The sequence below is a fragment of the Oryx dammah genome, unplaced genomic scaffold (genome assembly GCF_014754425.2).
Source record: "Oryx dammah isolate SB20612 unplaced genomic scaffold, SCBI_Odam_1.1 HiC_scaffold_17, whole genome shotgun sequence".
NCBI lineage: Eukaryota > Metazoa > Chordata > Mammalia > Artiodactyla > Bovidae > Oryx > Oryx dammah.
This window is the reverse complement of record NW_024070201.1, coordinates 50,847,470-50,868,958: the sequence shown is the minus strand read 5'-3', so window position 1 is coordinate 50,868,958 and position 21,489 is coordinate 50,847,470. Positions and strand designations below refer to the sequence as shown.

The 21,489-nt window shown below is 40.0% G+C and overlaps 1 protein-coding gene across 3 annotated transcripts in view; it reads left to right on the top strand.

Annotated features, from left to right (window-relative positions):
• Window positions 1-4,723: 4,723 nt before the first annotated feature.
• FAM168A (family with sequence similarity 168 member A) overlaps window positions 4,724-21,489 on the top strand; it is a 206,969-nt gene continuing 190,203 nt past the window's right edge. For 2 of the 3 annotated variants that reach the window (XM_040258800.1, XM_040258797.1), the window contains exon 1: window positions 4,804-5,050. The gene's annotated coding sequence lies outside the window, so the exon portion shown is untranslated. Of the gene's footprint in view, window positions 5,051-21,489 lie in introns of all 3 variants that reach the window. The other variant, XM_040258798.1, reaches the window with a different exon arrangement.

Genomic DNA, 21,489 nt, shown 5'->3' with positions numbered 1-21,489 from the left:
TTTACAGGAGCCTTACCTTGAGAAGCTTCAGGTTGAACTGAGCTCGGGCCACAGAGGTGAACAGGACCACCTTAATCCTTGTCCTTGAAGGCAGTAAACTGACAATGAACATCCAGTGAGAGCTGGCTGGGGGAGCTCAGTGGGCTCCTAGCTTAACGGGAAGATCAGGAGAGGCTTCCTGGCATCTGAATTGGGTCTTAAAAGATAGGCAGGATGCAGTCTTATTCCTTCATTGTTGTTCAGTTGCCAAGTTGTGTCTGACTCTTTGAGACCCTATGGACTGCAGCACACCAGGCTTCCCTTTCCTTCACTATCTCCTGGAGTTTGCTCAAACTCATGTCCATTGATTATCTAACCATCTCATTCTCTGCTTCCCCCTTCTTTTATTATTAGCTATTAGAATTAAATATTAGTGTGAGCACTTGACATTCATCTATTGAATGTCAGAAGGATGCTATTAGTTTTCTAGCATTCTTCCAAGCTGGCATAACAAGTTTATATACCAGCCTTCATCACAAATGGCAGAAACTTCCATTTGCCCAGTGTTGTGTCATTTACAAAACATTTTCACACTCTTGGTCTCACTTTTTGTCACAAAAAGCTCTTTGAGAATGCTTTGTTTATATTGATATATTTCTGTTGTTTTGTATCCTAGTGAAAAGAAAAATTTTTAATTTTCTAACAAGATAAAATGCAGGGACTTCCCTGGTGGTCCAATGGTTAAGACTTTGTGTTTCCATTGCAAAGGGCACAGGTTCGATCCCTGGTTGAGGAACTAAGATCTCTCATGTCATGTGGCTCAGCCAAAAACAAAAAACAAACAAGATTAAGTGCAAACATTTGAAAATTAAGTTAGGTAATTTTGGAACTTACAAATATTCAAATCGCACTGAGAATTAAACCAGTGCCTGGTTTCTGATCCTTAAGTTTGCCAATATCTCCCTCTCTCTGGGTCTGAATTTCCTTTATTATAAAATGGGTGTGTGAAGGAACTTTTAGGCTGTAGGATTAAATCAGAAAATGGATCTTAGACACTAGCACAGCACCTGGCTCATTAAAGATTGGTTCTCCTAATATGGTCTCTAACATCCATTTTCCTCCAATTCTGAGACATTCTTAAAGTAATATTCCAGCCCACACTGTGTGCCAAAGCTCCTAAAGAGGTGCTTTGAGAGAAAGAGAGAGCTCAAAGCCAGCTCATTAACATAGCTGGAACAAAACCATTTCAGTTTCAGTTAATCAGATAGTAACAGGAAAAGGACAGTGTTTTGACACTGTCATTTCGTCCGAGTTTGTTTTGGTTAGGGTGCAGAAAAAAAATCGAATGGGTAGAAATAACACAAAACTGACAATGGCTAAAACTACACGTGGTAAAAATTTCTTATGGATGGAAAGGCAAACTGAATGATCCCATTTTTGTTGGTAACATTGAATGTTGCAAAGTTGACCCCTGGAAAAATTCCACTTGGTAGAAATAATCAACACAAAATAAAACTGACAACAGTTCAAATTGCTCCCGAGGAAAGGTGGACTTGGTGCAAATAGTGATGAGAAATTTCATGACAGCTGAAACAATAATCAGTAAAAATTGATAAAGAGAAAAGATAACAGATGAATCAGATCTTTCTTGCAAAACTGATATAGAAAAGGATATATCTTTATGAAATTTCAATTTAGAAAAAAATTTAGAAAAGTCAAATTGTTTTAACTGTGCTATACAGAAAATTTATCAAGGAATTAAATTGGTTTAATAGAACAAATTCCTTAAATACTTTAATAAATTCATTAATAATAATATAATTCTGAGTAAAAGGTTTACGTTACAGTCCCCACAACTTAGATGTGGGGATTTGGAGAGAGAATTCCCAAATTAGATGAAGGATTGGATTGTAAGTGGCAATTTACAGTCTTCAAAGCACTTTCATACCCATTGTTTTATTGGATTCTCCTAATAACATTATGAGGTGACAGGCCAGGAATCATCTTGCCATTTATAGACATAAACATGAGGTTCAGAAAAAAAAACTTAAAGGACTTACTAAAGGTCACCCAGCATGTTCATGGCAAGGTCTAATTTAGGATCTGATTCCCAGATTCCTAATCTGGTAAGCTTCCTCATACCTATTCCCCTAGCTCAGATATGCTTTACTGGCTGGATAGACTCAACCCTTTTCATTTTGACTGCCCAGCCTCCACTCTCTGCCAGTTGGTGAAGAGGAGGAGGAGGAGTGAAGCAGGTTTAGAAGGTGGGATGGTCAATGCAACACTCAGATAGGGGACGGGATATAGCCCACATTTCATAGGCACATTTCTTATTATTTTCAGAAAAGAGAGAAGAGGGTCTAGGATTTTGGGGGCAGGGAGGGGACTTGGAATTTTAAGGCTGGGAGAATAGGATGAAAAATGAGGTAGTTTGAAAAAGACAGAGCCTGATGCATTTGGGGAAAATGAGTCATAAGTCATAGGAGTGTAATTAGATTTAGGTGGGGTGAAGCTGCTGAAGAGATTGGCTGCAGCAGGACTATGGACCAAATTAAGCTTTGATTCAGACAACCTGGGCTTTCTCTGGTAGGCCTGTGCTTCTCCAGTTGGCTAGCTAGTGGAGCTGGAATGTTCTGGTGTTTCTTGTAGAACAGTGAGGAACAATTATGTAAGATCTAAAATGCTGTAACATTTTTCATACAGGATTTATGTTAAGTCAGAGGTCATCTGATACCATATTCCGTATTCTAGAAGAACTGGGCATAGAAGAAGGAAACAATTGTTTTTTTTTTTTTGGTAGAGCCACTCAAGATCTTAGTTCCATAACCAGTGATCCAACAGAAGCCCCCTGCAGTGGCAGCATGGAGTCTTAACCCCTGGACTGCCAGAGAAGTCCCAGAAACAAGTTTTAAGTGTAAGATTTATTTTATTTGGTTTACAGACGATCCTTGAAGTGTTGCTTTGTAGTCCCTTTACAATAACTTTATTCCTCCCTCCTCATTCCTCTCCCCAACAGTGATCTCTGGCCCATAGATTAGAAACCATTGCTATAAGAATTCAAATAAAAGGAAAATCAGTATGTCTAAAATATGTTCTTGGGGAGGCAGGACCTTGGCTTGAGTTTCAACAATGAGTAGGAGAAAAGGAGAAAATGGGTGTAGAAAGACCAGAAGATGGAAACATTTAAGAAGAGACAATGAAAACTGAGAAAATCCTCTCTGCTGCTGCTGCTAAATCGCTTCAGTTGTGTCCAACTCTGTGCGACCCCATGGACTGCAGCCCACTAGGCTCCCCTGTCCCTGGGATTCTCCAGGCAAGAACACTGGAGTGGGTTGCCATTTCCTTCTCCAGTGCATGAAAGTGAAAAGTGAAAGTGAAGTCCCTCAGTCGTGTCCGACTCCTAGCGACCCCATGGACTGCAGCCCACCAGGCCCCTCCATCCATGGGATTTTCCAGCCAAGAATACTGGAGTGGGGTGTCATTGCCTTCTCCAATTCTTTTATGAATTTTAAGTGACCACTATTATTTGTTTTAATAGTGGAAATGTTGGGCTCCCAGAAAAACTAGATAATCCTCCTCTCGGAGCACCACTGAAGACAACAGAAAGCCATGAAAAGCTTTTAGGTAGCAAAACTGGTTGTTGCTAGATTTGAAAATTTTATTTTTTGAAAATAGTTTATAGCTTAAAAAGTTTGTACAGTTTTTAAACAATTCTGGCAGTGTGAAAATGAAAATTACTTTAAATCTGACACACTTTATTCCAAGATTATTACAGGTACTATTTTGAGGAATGTTTTTACTGAAATCGTTCTATGCTTATAGAATATTGTCTCAAGTTTCACATAAATTAGATCACTCTAAACATGTTCTATTATCATTTGAGAATAAATTGTGAATAATTTTTGATGTCAAGAAATAGACCCATATCATTATTTTAAACAGCTATTTAATGCATTGTTTGTATATATAATTTAACCAGCTCCTAGTGACACTTAACGTTTACCCCACTATAATCAACAACCTGCGATAACAACCTTGTCCATTCATCTTTTCCAAACTGATCATCTTTCTAAGGTAAATTCTTAAAAGTAACGGAGCTGGGTCAAGAAGTACCCTCTTTTTATATTTGGGCTCAAGCTGCCAAGTCGTCTAGTTTTGCAGGGAGACCAGAAGGAAGCTGCTGCATTAGTTCTGGTGCGAGACAGTGGTAAACGGTTATTTCGAAGAGTACAGACTCGCATGCAGGTGATCTTGCCCATCTAGGCCTGTACTCGGCTGGGTGGCATATTTCCTTCCCTTTCCCCTCTCTTTCACATCTTTTTTTTTAACATGGAGGAAGAACTGAGAACTGCATCTCCCAGCGTTTCGCAGGGACCACACTCCCTGGGAACTGTAGTACCAGGTCTGAGAAGGGTCCGGAAAGAGGGCGAGAGGCTGTGAGACATGCTGGGAAGTGTAGTCCAGTGGGAGGAGGTCGTAGGGCTGTGTGGAGGTGTGTGCGCGCGCGTAAAGAGGTTGGAGAAGCCGCAAACATCGTCCCTTGAAGATGGGGCTGCTGGGTGACCTAACTTCCTTCCTGTGTGGTCTCTGAGTCTACAAAAGCTGCTCGCGGATGGTTGCCTTTACTCCATTGTCTGTGACCGAGGAGGGAGCGGTCCCTCCGCTTCGGGCGCGCGGTCGGAGGCGCAGGCGACGCGCCGGGCGGAGCGGGGCATGCCGGGAGTTGTGGTCCCAGCGAACTGAGGCTGTGGGACGTGTCGCGGCGCTGCGCCGGCTCCTCCTTCCCCTCTCTTCTCAGCGGTCCCCCGCCCCTTCCCTCAGCCTCCTCCTCCCTCGCCCGCAGCCCAGCGTCCCCTGCCCCCACCCGTCGGGCTCCTCGGCGGCTACTGCAGAGGATTCAGAGCCGAGTCGCTGAGGAGGAGGCGGCTCCTGGTCCCTGCGCGCCATCCGCCACCTTACTGGACACGGGCGACGGAGCGAGAGCGTCGCCTCTGTAGCCCTCAGAGAAGACAAGGGCATCGCCGCCTCAGCTGCCGCCGCCGCCGTTTTCGCCTGCAGCGGCTCGCCGGTGAGGAGATACACCCCCACCCTTCCCCGCTCCGCTCTCGCTGAGCCTGGGCCGGTGGTACTGGGGAGAATGGGAATGGGGGCTGCGGACCCCCTCGCGGGTTGGGGGAAGGGGGTTAAGGTCGCGATGGAACGGCGGGCTGGCAACGGAGACTTGTCCAGGCGCGGGCTGGGGGTGGGGAGAGGGTGGGACACGAGCAGGTTGCGGGGGGAGCGACGAAGCGAGGGGACTTTTAATGGAGACGACCTGGGACAGGAGCATGGGATTGTAGGGTTGGGATGGAATTTGGATGGTTTTGGGCGAAATGGATGGTGAAACTGGAGTGGGATGGCTTTTAATGGGGGAGGGGACTGAATGAGGGTGGTGGATTTGGGGTTGGCCTGGAGCAATTGACAGCTTGGGATCTGGGCCGGGTTGCGGGCTAAGGGGTTGATTTCAATAGAAAGTGCGACTGCAGAGTTGGATAGGACCCTGGGGGGTGGTTAATTCTGGAGTGTGGCGTGGACCTTCGTCAGGCTGATAGAGGAGGTAGGATCTGGGGGTGAGGGGCTTGGCATGGGTTGAGACCTGAGCTTGAAGTGGGCGCTTGCCATCTGGGGTGGTAGGATTTGTTGAGACTTACGGAATAGCGTGGGTTAGGCTAGCAGAGGAGGTAGAATTTGGGGTTTTCCTGGGGAGTGCTTATGGAAGTTGTAATAGGAGCTGGTGGGGGTGGGACTTTCAATGAGGGGAGTGTGAGGGTGAGCTGGCAGGACGGGGTAAATTAGTAGAAGTTAGGCCCAAAATGGGCAAACAGGGATCGAAATTGGGGGTGGGGTAGGGTGGGAACACAGCGGGATGGCATTTAGAGTGATGTTAAAACTGCTGGTGGCTCCCTGTGTACAGGATGGAGGCGGAGGGCAGAGAAGATGCTTCCAGGCTGGACTCACCAAAAGAACAGTGGCAGGTGGTGAGCAAGGTTGGGGAAGGTATCTTGAAAAAGATGTCCCTTGGCTAAGGTGGCCGAGGCAGTTTGGGAGAAAGAATGTCTGAGATGAACTAGGAGGACTGGAGAGGTGGTTGATGATAGTGAGGTGGCAGATGGGGCTAATTGAGGAGTGGGAAACCTGGGGCTATTGGTATGGAGTGGGCAGGGAGGATGGAGAGGGGCAGTAAGCAATATTGGGAGGAGGTTGATTGGATGATTTTGGAGAGGAAGGATTGGGATGGCCTCCAAGAGACAGGAGAGGGTTGGGAGTGGACTTAAATGGACAGCTTTGGAGGCTATGGTTGGGGGACTTTGCAGGGGACAGAGAAGGTACATTAAAGACTGGTTTCTAAAGGACTTAAGCTGTTAGTTTTTGTTTCATTTGTATTAGTATCATGTGGAAGTAAACCATCACAAAGGGTAAAGTTGAGTGGGGCTTCAGTTAAGGTGGAATTGAGGAGGGAAGACATCTTCTATTATTCATGTATTTTAAAAAGAAAGTTGAGGGAAAAACCCACTGTCATAACTAAAGGTGAAGAAGATGAAACTGGAATGTGATAGATACCTTTCTGTTTGATGTCTCTGCCTTCTTTCTGCCCAAGGTGTGTTTTAAAAATTAGTCCTGAAATTTGGTATTAAATAGATTTGATGAGCTTAAGTAGTTAAGGGAACATTCCTTGCTTGAGAACTGATGAATGAGACTGAAAAATATGAGGCTGAATTTATTTCCTAGTCAGGCAGCGTGCATGTATTCAGAAAGAGCTTAGGCCCCTTTTTTTCCCCCTCTTAAAATTGATTGCTTGAAGACTCCATTTATTGGTGTCCTTGTTTGCAAGGCAATTAGGCCCATCATTGTATTGCAGGCTAATAATCCTGCACTACCGCTTGGCACTACCGCTTTATGTAAACATAAGACAGGAAATATGGAAATGTCATAAATATTCATTGGTGAGATGGTTTGCTATTGATGGAGTTTTTCATTTGATTCTCTTTTGACATTACTTGATAAGATTTAAAATAATTGAATTGTATTTCTATAGATTGAATTTTCTTCCAAAGGAATTCGGTGGTTAGAATTCTGTCAGATACAGATAAAAACATAAAATCATTTTTATTTTATTTATTAGGAGATATAAGCATATTGCATTAACTACAAAAATAATACATCCATATATTCATCAGAAATTTTATTTAAAGCTTAATGATATGCTCATTCTTATGGCAGAATAGTGATGCTGGAAGGTAGAGAAGGATGTTAATGGAGGAAACATCTTTAGGGAAATAGTTTTCTGGACTTAATTGCATTAACTATGATATGTTAAACATGAAGTAGCTGTTGATTAGTGCTCAGACTGGGGAAAAAATGGGGAGAGATGTAAAGATAAAATTGGCACCAATGGGATCAAAATAAATCTAGTTTTTGGTTCAAGCTTCAGAGTTTAGCTCGTAAATAAACCGTTTTCCTTGGCTTTCACAATTGAGCACATAAAAATACCCAATATAAAGAATCTTTTTTTGTCGTTCTGAAATGGGTAGAATAATTGAAGGTTGGACTTAACCATTGGAATTGAAAGTGTTTTGTTATGAGGAAGCTTTCTGTGTTACAATGAAAATCAGGTTTGAGCAGTTACCGGTAATTTGATGAGAGTGTAATCTAACTAAATGCAAGCCTTTCTCCTCGTAACTTTACTCTGGGGTCCAGCCATTGCTTTTGTGCATCTGCAGGCTTGATATAGAGGTGGGACATTTATATTAAAGCTATAGCTTTTGAGAACTCAAAATGGAAAATAATCACTTGGGAGAAATGTCTTGGTGGATTTTTTTTTTTTTATCATAACTGTGTTCACCTGTTCAGTAGAAATGTGTATAAAGCGTTTTAGTATCTTTACCTCATTTGATTCTCCCAATATTCTGGTAGCAAGAGGAGCGGTGGAGGTATTGGTATACAGGTACATTGGTTGAATGAATTGCTTGTGAATTAAGAGGTTGAGAGTCTTGGTTTCAAATTCCCTTTCTACCACTTGATAGCTGAATAATTTTAGTAAAGTTATTAAAAACTTTTCGTACTTAGTGGTAATGTTTAAACAACATTGTGAATGTATTTACTGCCACTAAATTTTACAATTAAATACAATTAAAAATGGTAAAAATTAAAAAAACTAACACTTCAGAAGGCTGTCTAGGGGAACAAATCAGATCATGCCCTGAAATAACTTTATGTCCTAAAAACATTGCACATATGTGAAATATTTGTTTACTGTTTATTTACTTATTGCCTGCTAAGTGCCAGAGGAAAATGAAAATGAACAAAAAAACAGTTGTCAAGGAGCTTTCAGTGTCATAGGAGAGATAGATGATTTAAATGTAGTGAGAAGGGACTTCCCTGGTGGTCCAGTGGTTAAGACTCCACGCTTGCAATGCAGGGGACATGGGTTTGATCCCTGGTGAGGGAACTAAGATCCTGAATGCTGCAAGGTGCAGTCAAAAAAAAAGTAGTGAGAAAAGTGAGGCAAAACTAATATGGTGGTCAAGAGTGTGGATTCTGAAGTCTGTCCACTATTTACTACTAGCAGTGTGACCTTGGGCACAATGGTCTCATCTGTAAAATGGGCATAAGAGGACTAATCTCACAGGTTGTCTTGAGAATTAAACTAATCCATGGAAAGCATTTAATACAGTGTGTTATATAGTACATTAAATAGTATTAGTTGTTGCTAATATTATTAGACAGGAAAAGACTAGAATGTGAATAGCCTCTTGTGTCCACCATTGAGTTCTTAGTTATTTATGTTATTTATGTTCTGTTATTTATTAAGGAGGTATTACTTTGTATTATTATCTCAGTTTATCTGCATATACATGTTTGCATGTTGGTAGTATAGTCTAGGAACTTTAAACAGTAAAGTACTAAACATATGTTAAGTGTTAGCTTTCTCATATAAAATAAGAAGAAAAATTGCTCTGAGAAGAGTAAAAACTGGTCTTAATACTTAAGATTATACTGTAAGTGGAAGAGTTTGGGTTTTAGCCCTGAAGTTCTAATTCTTCAATCCTATTTATATCTTCTTTTCAAATTGTGAAATCATATATATAAAAGTTTGTGTAATATAAATCTTCAATTTAAAGACTGATAGCAAATCGAAGGCCTCAGTTTTAGCTACTCAGCTTAAAAGGAGATTTTTAGTATCTTTAAAGCTTCTTATGATTGATTCCTTTCCTTCCTTCTCCCTCAGAAGTAATCACCACTTTCCTGAATTTTGTGTGAATCATTCCCTTTTAAAAATAATTTTAGGAAACAAATATGTATCATATTTTATACCTTTACAACTTTATATAAATAGAAAAATGTGTATTTTTCTGTAGCTTGCTTTATTCTTATTTATTATCCTTATTTTTTAATTTTAAAAGAGCTTTATTTCTTCCACCATTAATTAAAATAATACACTCATGATAGAAATTGCAAGTTATAAAAAAGTAAAAGGAAGCAAAGTTATTGTCTGTAGTCCCTTTACTCAGCAGCATTTCTTATTTGTATGTATATTATATGTGCTTAGTTGCTCAGTTGTGTCCAACTCTTTGTGACCCCATGGACTGTAGCCCGCCAGGCTTCTCTGCCTGTGGGATTCTTGTAGGAATTCTGGAGTGGGTCGTCATGTCCTCCTCCAGGGGATCTTCCCAACCCAGGAATAGAACCCAGGTCTCTTGCATTGCAGGTGGAGTCTTTACCATCTGAGCTACCAGGGAAGCCCATGTATATTATATATACATATTTAAAAATGTATATTCTTCAGTAACTTCCTGTAAGTATGCACACACATACCTATATGGGTAGTCTAGATGGCAAGAGGAAGCCAGTTTGCATTTATGGATGACCAGATTATCCAGATATGGGTCAGTCAGTGGGTAGTAGCAACCTTTGTGAGCTGTGAAAGGACAGCATCTTAGATTTACTACATAGTAATTCATTGTAATACTGACTTAGAACTTCATGTCATGTTTTGGCAAGTCACTTAACTCTACTCTGATCAGAATTTTTGTGCATCTTTTTGCAAAAAGGCAACCTGGTACATTGGTCCTCACCTGACTGTACAGGAAGGTCTGTCATCTGATGTACAGAGCATACTATGAATAGGAAATCCGTATACATATCAGAAGCTTAGCAACCTAAGCAGCCTAAATACCAAGAATTTTTTTGTCTAAGAGATGTGAAATCCAAATTTATTAGTAATCAGTTGGAGCTTCAGTTTACTCACCTGTAAAATGGGGCTCAAGTGAGATAATAAATGTGAAAATACTCTTTAAACTGGGAAGGATAATATAAATGTTAAATTTTTTTTCCCCTCTAGTTTACAAAACTGAAATCAGGCACCCACACAGAGGTGAAAAGCTTGTCAAATTTGGTTTATTGCCTTTCTGAAGGGTTCTTCTCCTAGTGGAAGAGGAGTACATAAAGAGCAGTTCACAGTTTCTCCCTTAAAACTTGAAGATTGTTAGATACAGTGGGACAGAGAGGCTGTCAGAGAACTTTCTCCTAGTGAGTTTATGGGACCTGGTTCTGTGTTAACTGTGCTGGCTTGCTCAAAATGGAACAGTTGAGACTTTTTGAAGTGGAGAATGTGGTGTGCAATGTTTGTTTTCCACTATCCTGACAAATACAGTCTTTTCCCCCTTAGTTTTCTACTTGTAACTTATTACAGAGATAGAGTACAGTGAGATGGATCATTTGTGCATATGTAAAAGATAATATTCAGTTGTTGGGTTGTTGTTTAATGGATTATATGAGATAAGAGGTGCTTCCTTGGTGGCTCAGATGGTAAAGAATCTGCCTGCAATGTGTAATAGTTCAGCTTTCCAGCATGTAAAGTGAAGGTTGCTCAGTTGTGTTTGACTCTTTGTGACCCCATGGATCTTGGCTCACTGGACTTTTTTAAGATTCTTTCTTTGGGTAGTCTTGCCCACTCTATTGGCTTTAACTGCTATCATATGCTGATGACTGTCAAAATTTCTGTCTCCAGCTCAAACATCTTTCCTGATCTCTAGACTATCTCTAGCAAGTATATCTCACTTGCTATTGACAACCTACATACATCCATTTTGATGATCCTTAAATTCAATAGGTCCAAAACAGAACTCATTTTCCCCATCTACTTCTTCTGATTTCTCCCTTTTTATCTCCCCTAAAAGTTAAAATCATCCCTTCCTGTAGTTTTGTCCTAACTTAAAGGCACTGCTGTCCATCCAGCCATTCAAGATATGAATCTGTGCTATTAGTCTTTTCTTATCCCTTATCCTGTAGCCCCAAATAAATCCTCCTAAGTATTCCTGAAATTCATCTTGTCTTCACTACTGTTATCACCTTAGTGCAGCTCTTAATCTTGCCTGTACAAGGACAGTAGCCTCCTAACCTGTTTTTGTATCATCCATGTGCGATGGCAAACCTGTCTTCCTCTCAGCAGCAGAATGTCCACATCATTCCCTTGCTTCAGTCCCTTCATTGGCTCTAAAGTCTAAGCTCCTTAGCATGACATATTATGCCTTCTGTTGTGACCTGTCCTGATGTACTTCTTCTGCCTAATCTTCCATCACTGGTAACACTGAGCAGTATGTAGTTTATACAGATGTTTTACAGTTTAACACCTTTGCTCATGCTGTTTCTCCTTTTATTCATCCCTCCGGGTTCTTTCAGCATCCTTAAAGTTTGTCATAAGTTCATAAGGCGCACCCAGTGTATGCCTCTGTTACAGTACTTGGGCTGTTTTGGGAAAATTGACTGTTTCTGTCTGCCCCTTGACTTAACTGTAAGTTTCTTGGGAGCAGGGACTGTGTTCTAGTTATCTTTATAGTCCTTGCTCCTGGAGGGTGCCTTATAAGTAGTGAATGATTAATTTTTGAACTGAACATAGAAGAGATGACAAACCAATAGTATGATATTCTACTGAGTAGTAAGATAATAGGTACTTTTCCAGATGTAGATTTTTATTTATTTACAGTGTAATTTAGAATTTAATTGGATTGATAAAGGCTTTGGTAATAATGATATATAACACAAGTTTCAAAAGTGGAAGACAGCAAGATGTGGTTAGCAAACACTTCTGTAAAATATTTTAGGCTTTGTGGGCCACATGCAGTCTGTATTATTTTTTTCTCCTCCTTCTCTTTCCCCTCCACATCTCCCTTCTTCCCTTCTCCTATGTTTCATTCTTAGTTAATAGGCTGTACATAAGCAGGCCATGGGTGTGCCATAGCTTGACAATCCTTGGTATGTTATCAGAAATCAGACTTAAAAGTTGTAAAATTTTTATTTTTTTGGCCCTATCACGTGGCATGCAAGATCTTAGTTCCCTGACCAGGGTTAGAACCTGCGCCTCCTGCAGTGGAAGTACAGAGTTTTAGCCACTGGACTGCCAGGGAAGTCCCTTAAAGTTGTATAATATTGAAGAGCTTAGAGACTAAAGCGAGTTCAGTTTTCATGTTTTGTTTATTATAAAATTTAGTTCCTTTAGGCAATTATGCCTTTTAGTATGAAAAATAATTGTACAGTCTTTTTTGTCAAGGTATTTTATCTAAAAGTTTGACATTTTGTTAAATAGGCCATTGATTTCTGTATAAAGATGCTTTGAAAACACCTTGGTTTGTAAAATTCCAGTACAACTCCCCCACCTTTCTCAGTTTATGCAGATGTCTGGGTACTTTCAGAATATGTCTGTTTTTATGATGATACAGATTGTCTTGTTTTTTAGATGCATACATTTTGAAGGAACCCTAGGCTGATCTATTTTTCACAGAAGGTTCAATCCCTGGCTGACTAGAAATTATAATCTTGATTTGGCTTCTGATCATGTCCTTTAAGCTTGATAGTTTCTGCTGATACTCCTTTTCTAGTCTCTGTGTTGTAATTTTTTATACATATCCTAGTTTTCTTTTCTTTTTTTTTTTTTTTAAGGTATTGTGTTTTTGTTTCTGTTTTTTGGCTGTGCCATGTGGCTTGTTGGATTTCAGTTCTGCCACCAGAGATTGAACCTGATCCTTGGCTGTGAAAGCCTGGAATCCTAACCACTAGGTCACCAGGGAACTCTCTGTCTTAGTTTTCTAATGTGTTGTCTCTCTCTCTTATTTTGAATTGATAGCAAAAATCCCTATCTGTATGTGTGTGTATATATACATATATATATGTTTGCATTACTTATATTTCTGCAAATATAATTATACTGTTTTATTTGATCTGCAGTGCACAGGTTAGTCATGTAGCATTATTTTCTTTTTAAGGATTAAGAAGTCAAGACTCAAGGGGGTTATTTATCTTTGGCCATAGGAATAGTAGGAACTGAGTGTGAAAAGATGAAAAGGGCTTAATATTTGAATATCTGTGGTAGGGAGTATGCTGGGTGCTTACTCTCTCTGAGTATATAATTTAATCCTCATATTTACCCATTTTAGGGTATTGTGCTCATTTTATAGAAGAGGAAGCTGAAGAAACTGAGACCCACAGGGACTAAGTAGCTTGCATTTGGTTATATAGTAAGAGAAGAGAAGCTTGTATTAAAAATCTGATCCACCTTACTCCAAAGCCCTTATTCTTTTTACTGTACTGTATATAAAGCTCCCTTGTTTTAAATTCTTAGATCAGTATTTTTCAACCTACTTAAATGAGTAGTAGCTTGGCTACACATTCAACTTACCTGAAGATCTGTTTTTAAAAACTGCGCTAGTTCAACTCTGACCAGTGCTAATGAAACTTCTTCCGGTGAGTCTAAAGCAGGTATGTGTATGGGTGTATTATTTATTTATTTATTTATTTTTTATGGGTGTATTTTTTTTAAGAAAATATAAATTAAAAAGAAATTGTATTGCTGTATATATAGCGTATGAAGAAAAAGTGCACAAAAAATGTAACCAGCGTTCAGATCAAGAAATTTGGGAATTCCTGGTGGGTCAGTGGTTGGGACTTGGTTCTTTCACTGCTGTGGCCCAGGTTCAGTCCCTGGTTGGGTAATGAATATTCTAACTTCCAATACCATAGATTATTTTTTGCCTCTTTATGAATTTTTATAAGGTATGACTGGCTTTTTGCACTCAGCTTTGTGAGATTCATTTATGTTCTTGCATTTAGCAGTGGGCTTCCCTGGTGGCTCAGAATCCGCCTGCCAATACAGGAGACTTGCGTTTGCTCCTTGGGTTGGGAAGATCTCCTGGAGAAGGAAATGGCAATTCATTCCAGTATTCTTGCCTGGGAAATCCCATGGACAGAGAGGCCTGGCAGACTACAGTCCATGGGGTGGCAAAAAATTGGACCAGACTTAGCAACTAAACAACAATAACAATGTAGCAGTAATTTATCCTTCTCATTGCTGTATAGCAATAGTTCTCAAACCTTTTGGTGTCTTCACTCTTACTTTTGAAGACCCCTAAGAACTTTTGTTTGTGGGTTGCATCTACCAATATTTGCTGTTTTAAAAATTAAAACTGTGCATTTAAAAATAATAAACCTATTAAATATAGCATATTTTAATGAAAATAGCTATATTATTACCCCCAAATAGAAGGATATTATTTAAAGTTTTTCCAAAGCTTTTCTCCATCTGACTGGATATATATCTGCTTCTACACTCAATCTGTTGCAGCTGGTGTTTTGTTTATGGTATATAAAGCATATCCTTTCCCATATATGAGTGAGTGTGCATGCTCAGTCGTGTCCAACTCTTTGTGACCCTGTGGACTGTAGCCCACCAGGCTCCTCTGTCCGTAGGGTTTTCTAGGCAAGAATACTGGAGTGGGTTGCCATTTCCTTCTCCAGTCCCATATATATGTGGCTAGAAAAGGGAGGAATGTTTTAATTGACTTTTTTTGGCTGTACCACAAGACTTGGGGGATCCTAGTTTCCTGACCAGGGATTGAACCTAGACCCTCAGGTAGTGGGAGCATGGAGTCCTAACCGCTGGACTTCCAGGGAATTCCCTTGGTTGACTTTTTAGATAATTGATGGATATTCTTTTTTTTTTTTTAATATTAACTGAAACGTCAACTGGTAGTTTCTTTAGAGATCCATTATTTTATGGACTCTGAAGCTATACAGTGAGCCTTTCATGCTCTGTTATATTAACGTCGGCTGGTCTGTTTTATACTTTGAATGGGTTTTCTACTCATGCATAATTTTGTGTCACTGTGCTTTGGTCATCTGGAAAATATTGGCTCATTGAGTTATGCAGATCTTGTAAAAATGTTGACATATTTTATCATACAGTGTCAAATACTACATTTGTTAATATCTCCACCAATTCTATCAGGCAAGACTTCTCTAATTTTTGCTTGAAAGCTCAAATTTTGTCATTGGCAACAAATACTGACAGTTGTTTTCCTTGAAGTGACAGCCGCACATTGTTCATTTTTGAAAAAATGTCTGCCAAACATCCAAGTCTGAATAATCAGTTTGTCTGGCAGTTGTTCTTTTAAGTTAAAATGGTGTTTCATGAAAAAAAAAAAAAGCAGGTAATTCAGCTTGCAACTCAATTGCATAAGTGCCTTAGTGTTTTTTCTTGAGAAACCTCTTGTACTTTGTTATGTAGAAATATTTATAGGTAAGGAATGAGACTTAATAGGATTCATTCCTTTTGTGGATTCAGCAAGGCCTCAAAATAGTTTTTTTTTTTGGCATTGGCTATGAAGAATGCAATGACAGTGTCACAGTTTGATGTCACTGCCTTACTTCAATTCAAGATGGTATAGTTTTATTTATTAGTATAATTATGTTTCCAGGGTTTACTTATTTCTTATTGGAGAAATAAGTAGATTTCTTAGTGAAAGGGGCTTCCCTGGCTCAGAGGGTAAAGAATCTGCCTGCAATGCAGGAGACTTGGGTTCGATTCCTGGATCAGGAAGATCCCCTGGAGAAAGGAATGGCTATCCACTCCAGTATTCTTGCCTGGAAAATTCCGTGAACAGAGGAGCCTGGTGGGGTTGCAAAGAATCAGACATGACTGAGCAATTTGTTAAAACTTTATTAAAAATACTGCTTTGAAAGCTAGCATGAATATAACTGGTTTTTCCTTCGCTTCAAGTGTTAGTTGCTCAGTTGTGTCTGACTCTTTGTGATCTCATGGACTGTAGCCCACCAGGCTCATCTGTCCATGGAATTCTCCAGGCAAGAATACTGGAGTGGGTTGCCATTTCCTTCTCCAGGGGATCTTCCGAACCCAGGGATTGAACCCGGGTTTCCTGCACTGTAGGCAGATTCTTTACCTTCTGAGCCACCAGGGAAGCCCTTTCCTTTGCTTAGTAGAACCAAAACACTTTAGAGTTGAGCAATTTTACAACTTTATCAGTATGTTAGAAAATCACTGGGCTTGATCCTTATCCTTTAATATTTGTGTTGAAAGAAAAGTGTAAAGTGGTTTTTAGTGAACTGTGCATAGCTGTCTATTAAAGTGATTCTCTGTCTTCCTACCCTTAACCAGGAGCATTTGCAGTAAAAGAGAACGATGCAGATAAAGCCACGACCAAGTGATCTTGTTGTATAATGACTGGTTTTTCACTGTGATTGGGCAGAGGCGGATGGAGGAGGGTAGGCTAAACAAGTTATAGTACTGAGCATTATTTTACCTTTCAGCCAACATCCTCATACAGCCTGGAACCTTAGGGGAAGGAGAATTAACTTTCACTGTGTGCCTACTTTGTGCTAGGCTGTTTAAGTATGGTAACTTACTTAAATATACAGTTCTCCTGTAGGGTGGCTGTAATTATTTTATTTTGCACCTGAGAAAGCTTTGGCTCAGAGATGTAGAGCCTACTCAGGCCCACTAGCCAGTGACTAGGGTGGGGTTTATCCCCAGACTTTTCTACCTCCAGAGCCTGTGAGTGGTCTTTGCTATATTCTGCACTATTGTCCAAGGACAGTGTCTCACTGATTATTTCTGCATCTTTGATATCTGGAACCTAGTAGGGTTTAGTAAGTTTCTGTTGAATACTTGACCTGGTGCTAAATAAGTGAACCAGTTTTTACAGAGTAGGATATAACCCATCCCCTCTGGGCTCTGTGTAGATTGGCATGGGAGAGTCTGGTCACCATTTGTTGTTGTGGGGAAGGGTCAATCTTCTTAATGATAGACTATCAAACTGTTTAAATAATTTGGAAATTTAGGAGTTGAGAAAATCTAATAGGATGAGTTTTCATTAGATTGTCAATGGTTTCTTCAGGAATAGATAATACATCTATGTTGCCTCTGATTTCCCCCTTAATACCTTTGAAACCTTGTGCAAGTTACTTTACTTTTCTGTGCCTCATTTTAAAAAATCTTTAAAAAGGGAAGGGCAGCAATAGTAGTACATAATTCTGAGGTAGTTTTGAGGATTGAATGAGACTGTTCATGTAAAGAAATTACCACAGTGCTTATTATATACTACGGTCAATAAATGAGAGCTATTATCCTTCTAGAATGAAGCATGAATTTAATATGATTTTTAGCATGTTAAGAAGGAACAGTATTTTGGCTTCTAAAACATTTTTGTTAGCGAAATAAAGCACTGAATTTATTGGGTTTTGTATTTGGGGATTTGTTTTCTGATTGTAGTTTGCTTGGTCTTCCTGGCAGCGAAGGTCTGTTATTTTGGTTGTGTGCCTGGATTTATTCATGAACCAATGCAGGATTTATGCATGAACCAATATGACCTTTGGCTCTCTGTCAACTTTTTAAAACTTTTTGGTCTAGTTGAAATGGTTTGAATTGTTCTGGAAAATTTACTGATGTTGATCAGTTCAGTTCAGTCGCTCAGTTGTGTCCGACTCTTTGCGACCCCATGAATTGCAGCACGCCAGGCCTCGCTGTCCATCACCAACTCCCGGAGTTCACTCAGACTCACGTCCATCAAGTCAGTGATGCCGTTCAGCCATCTTATCCTCTGTCATCCCCTTCTCCTCCTGCCCCCAATCCCTCCCAGCATCAGAGTCTTTTCCAGTGAGTCAGCTCTTCTCATGAGGTGGCCAAAATACTGGAGTTTCAGCTTTAGCATCATTCCTTCCAAAGAAATCCCAGGGCTGATCTCCTTCAGAATGGACTGGTTGGATCTCCTTGCAGTCCAAGGGACTCTCAAGAGTCTTCTCCAACACCACAGTTCTTTCTAAATTAAAAATGTCAGTGAATGTGAGAAATGCCCCTTTCTAAATTTTTTTCTAACTATACTACTCATTACTGAGGGGATCAAGTATTTCTCTGTAGTACTCTGCCCCAGAACCAAAGAAAGAGTGTTCTTTGAATTTTTCTGCCTTTATTTTTGTTGGTGCTAATATTATCCATACTTTTGAGACTTAACAGCACTTTTTAAGTATAGTTGACAGTACATTTTGATCAGGCTGTGGAATTACGGAGGAGGATACCAACTATCCATTCTAAATGAGCATATCTGAAAGCCAGCCTGCCCTTCAGTCACATGTCGATGTAGGTATACTGTCTCTTAGATGGGGTTCTCTTGGTGGTTTAGTCACTAACTTGTGTCCTACTTTTGTGACACGATGGACTGTATAGCCTGCCAGGCTCCTCTGTCGATGGGATTTCTCAGACAAGAATACTGGAGTGCGTTGCCATTTCCTTCTCCAGGGCATCTTCCCAACCTAGGGATAGAACTGGAGTCTGCTGGATTGCCAGCAGATTCTTTACCACTGAGCCACCAGGGAAGCCCCAGATGGAGCTCTGGTATGGTGTTTTTAGTAAGAGACATAGCTCAGTATTCTCCCCTTAACTCTCTCCAGTGTCATTCATTGTTTGTCTCTCCTCCCAGCTTGCACATTTTACCTCTAGTTCTAATGAAGTGTACGTTGTTGGGTGTTTGCAGTTCTCCAGACGTGCCATCCTTCTTGCTTTAATGTCTTTACACATGCTTCTCTCTGGGCCTGGATATCTCCTTTTAACTTTTGGTTGGTCTAACTCCTGTTCAGCCTTTAAAACTCAGCCTAGGAGTTAACCTTTTCCAGAAAGCTTTCCTTGATTGGGTGGGATTGGGTGCCCCATCTCTGGGTTGCCTCATCGCTGGGTTGTAATTATCCATTTATTATTTATTGGTCTCCTCTAATAAATTTGCAGTGAGCAGGGATTGTATGTAATTATCCTTTTATTCTCTAAAACTCATTTTTCGACCTTACACAGAGTAGGCATTGGTAATGTCTTATTTGTGAATCCATAGTTTCAGGCTGATGTGTTAGCATTGTAACTTCCCAACCCATGTTATTCTAGGCTGTTGTAGTAGAGTGGTTTTTCTTTTGCGGCCATTGAACCTTGCCTTATGTTTTCTTCATTACCCTTCAGCTCACACTCATCTTCTATTTTTTGCCCATAGGTAGGTCAGTGGAACAGTATATACGATAGACATGTAGATCCTCATAAAGAACTTGATTTGTGACAGGTCCTGAATCTCACTTGGAATGAATGAAATCACATTGGTAAATGGAAAAGCTGGGATCTTATGATTGCTTTTTAACTCTTAGTTCTTTTCTCTGCTTCCAAGTTTTCCTCTTTATTAATTTTTTGGTCAATTTTAACTTTTAGGTAACATAAGATGAATGCTCCAAAACCAAACCACAAGTACTCCGGTTGTGCGTTTGATTTTTTTGAGCCTACATACAGGATTTGACTTATCTCTTATGATGGTGGGATGACTGAGACTTTAACAAGTTGTGGGGGTTTTAAGCCTTATTAAGAACTTAATAGTTCCTGACAGGTGATTTAAGTTATGGCTTCCAAAAATACTTTGTTTAGAGTCTTATTAGCACACACAAAAAATCGTTTATGCCTGCATTCATTTAGTTAATATGAGTGTTAGGCTCTATGCTAGGTAGGTTCTGATGATACACAGAGCCGAGTAAGATGTGGTCTCTGTCTCTAAGGAGCTCCCAGGTGCAAGAGAAAAACTATACACAATTTCAGATGAGTGTGCTGTACAAGCTGTAAAATAAGTAGCAGAGAGGGAGGTGTTAATGCCTTTTTCAGGGAAGAGTTCTTGGAGGAATAGACACCTGAGCTTATTTCTGAAAGAAAATAAGGTCTTTGTGTGTAGAAGATTCTGGATGTATGCTCAAAATCTGGATTTGAACCCCAGCTTAGTCACTTATGAGCTGTCTGACTTGGGGCAAGTTGTTTAAGCACTCTGAATCTCACTGTTTTTCCCCCTCTAAAGTGAGGACAATCATGTCTGTCTGTTTTTGAAAGTTGTGAATATTTAATATATGTGAAAGAGTTTCGTAAATGTGCTAAACAAATATTACATCCTGGTTTTTGTTTTTCAGTTTGACAGATTGGAGCATAAGTTTTCTTATTCAGACCAGAAATGAGAAAAAAAAAAGACTGGGTATATTAGTGGATAGATATTAATTATAAAGTGTTAACACTGTAAGCATCATGATTTACAGTAAAGAGTTTTAAGCTCAGAATCCATGAAACTTTGGTTCTGTGCTGTTATGAAAGATACTGCTTAAGATGCTTAAGGAGTGGTCTCTGAAAATGTACTGTGTGTAGTTCTGAGTGGCTTGGATGGCAAAAAGCCAAACTGGAAAGAGCTCCATTGCTTGTCAGAAGACTTATATCTGTGTCGCTATTAAAAAGATTACTTAACATTTCAGAGTTAAATTTTCCTTATCAATAAAACAGAGAAAAGTAATAGTTTGCAGACTGAGAATTAGGGATAAGTTGGGTAAAGTGCATACTATTTGCCATAATCAGTTAAAAGTTTAATTTGTAGAATATTAAAATAAACTTTCTTATCTTTCAATATGAGAAACTTCGTTTAGTGAAACTTGCTTGAAGAATAAAGAGAACGTACTAGGTGGTGCTAGTGGTAAAAACCTGCCTGCCAATGCAAAAGACCTGGGTTCACTCCCTGGGTCAGGAAGATCCCCTGGAGAAGGAAATGGCAACCCACTTCAGTGTTCTTGCTTGGGAAATCCCATGGGCAGAGGAGCCTGATGGGTTGCAGTCCACGGGGTTGCAAAGAGTGGGACACGACTGAGTGACTAACACACACAAGATTATATTTTACTTCTTTCTTCAAGTTCATTCGTCAGAATAATATTGCAGTTCAGTTCAGTTCAGTTGCTCAGTCGTGTCCGACTCTGCGACCCCATGAATTGCACCACGCCAGGCCTCCCTGTCCATCACCAACTCCCGGAGTCCAAACCATGGACCCAGACCCATGTCCATTGAGTTGATGATGCCATCCAACCATCTCATCCTCTGTTGTCCCCTTCTCCTCCTGCGCTCAATCTTTCCCAGCGTCACGGTCTTTTCCAATGAGTCAGCTCTTTGCATCAGGTGGCCAAAGTATTGGAGTTTCAGCTTCAACATCAGTCCTTTCAATGAACACCCAGGACTCATCTCCTTTAGGATGGACTGGTTGGATCTCCTTGCAGTCCAAGGGACTCTCAAGATTCTTAACACCACAGTTGCAAAGCATCAATTCTTCTGTGCTCAGCTTTCTTTATAGTCCAACTCAC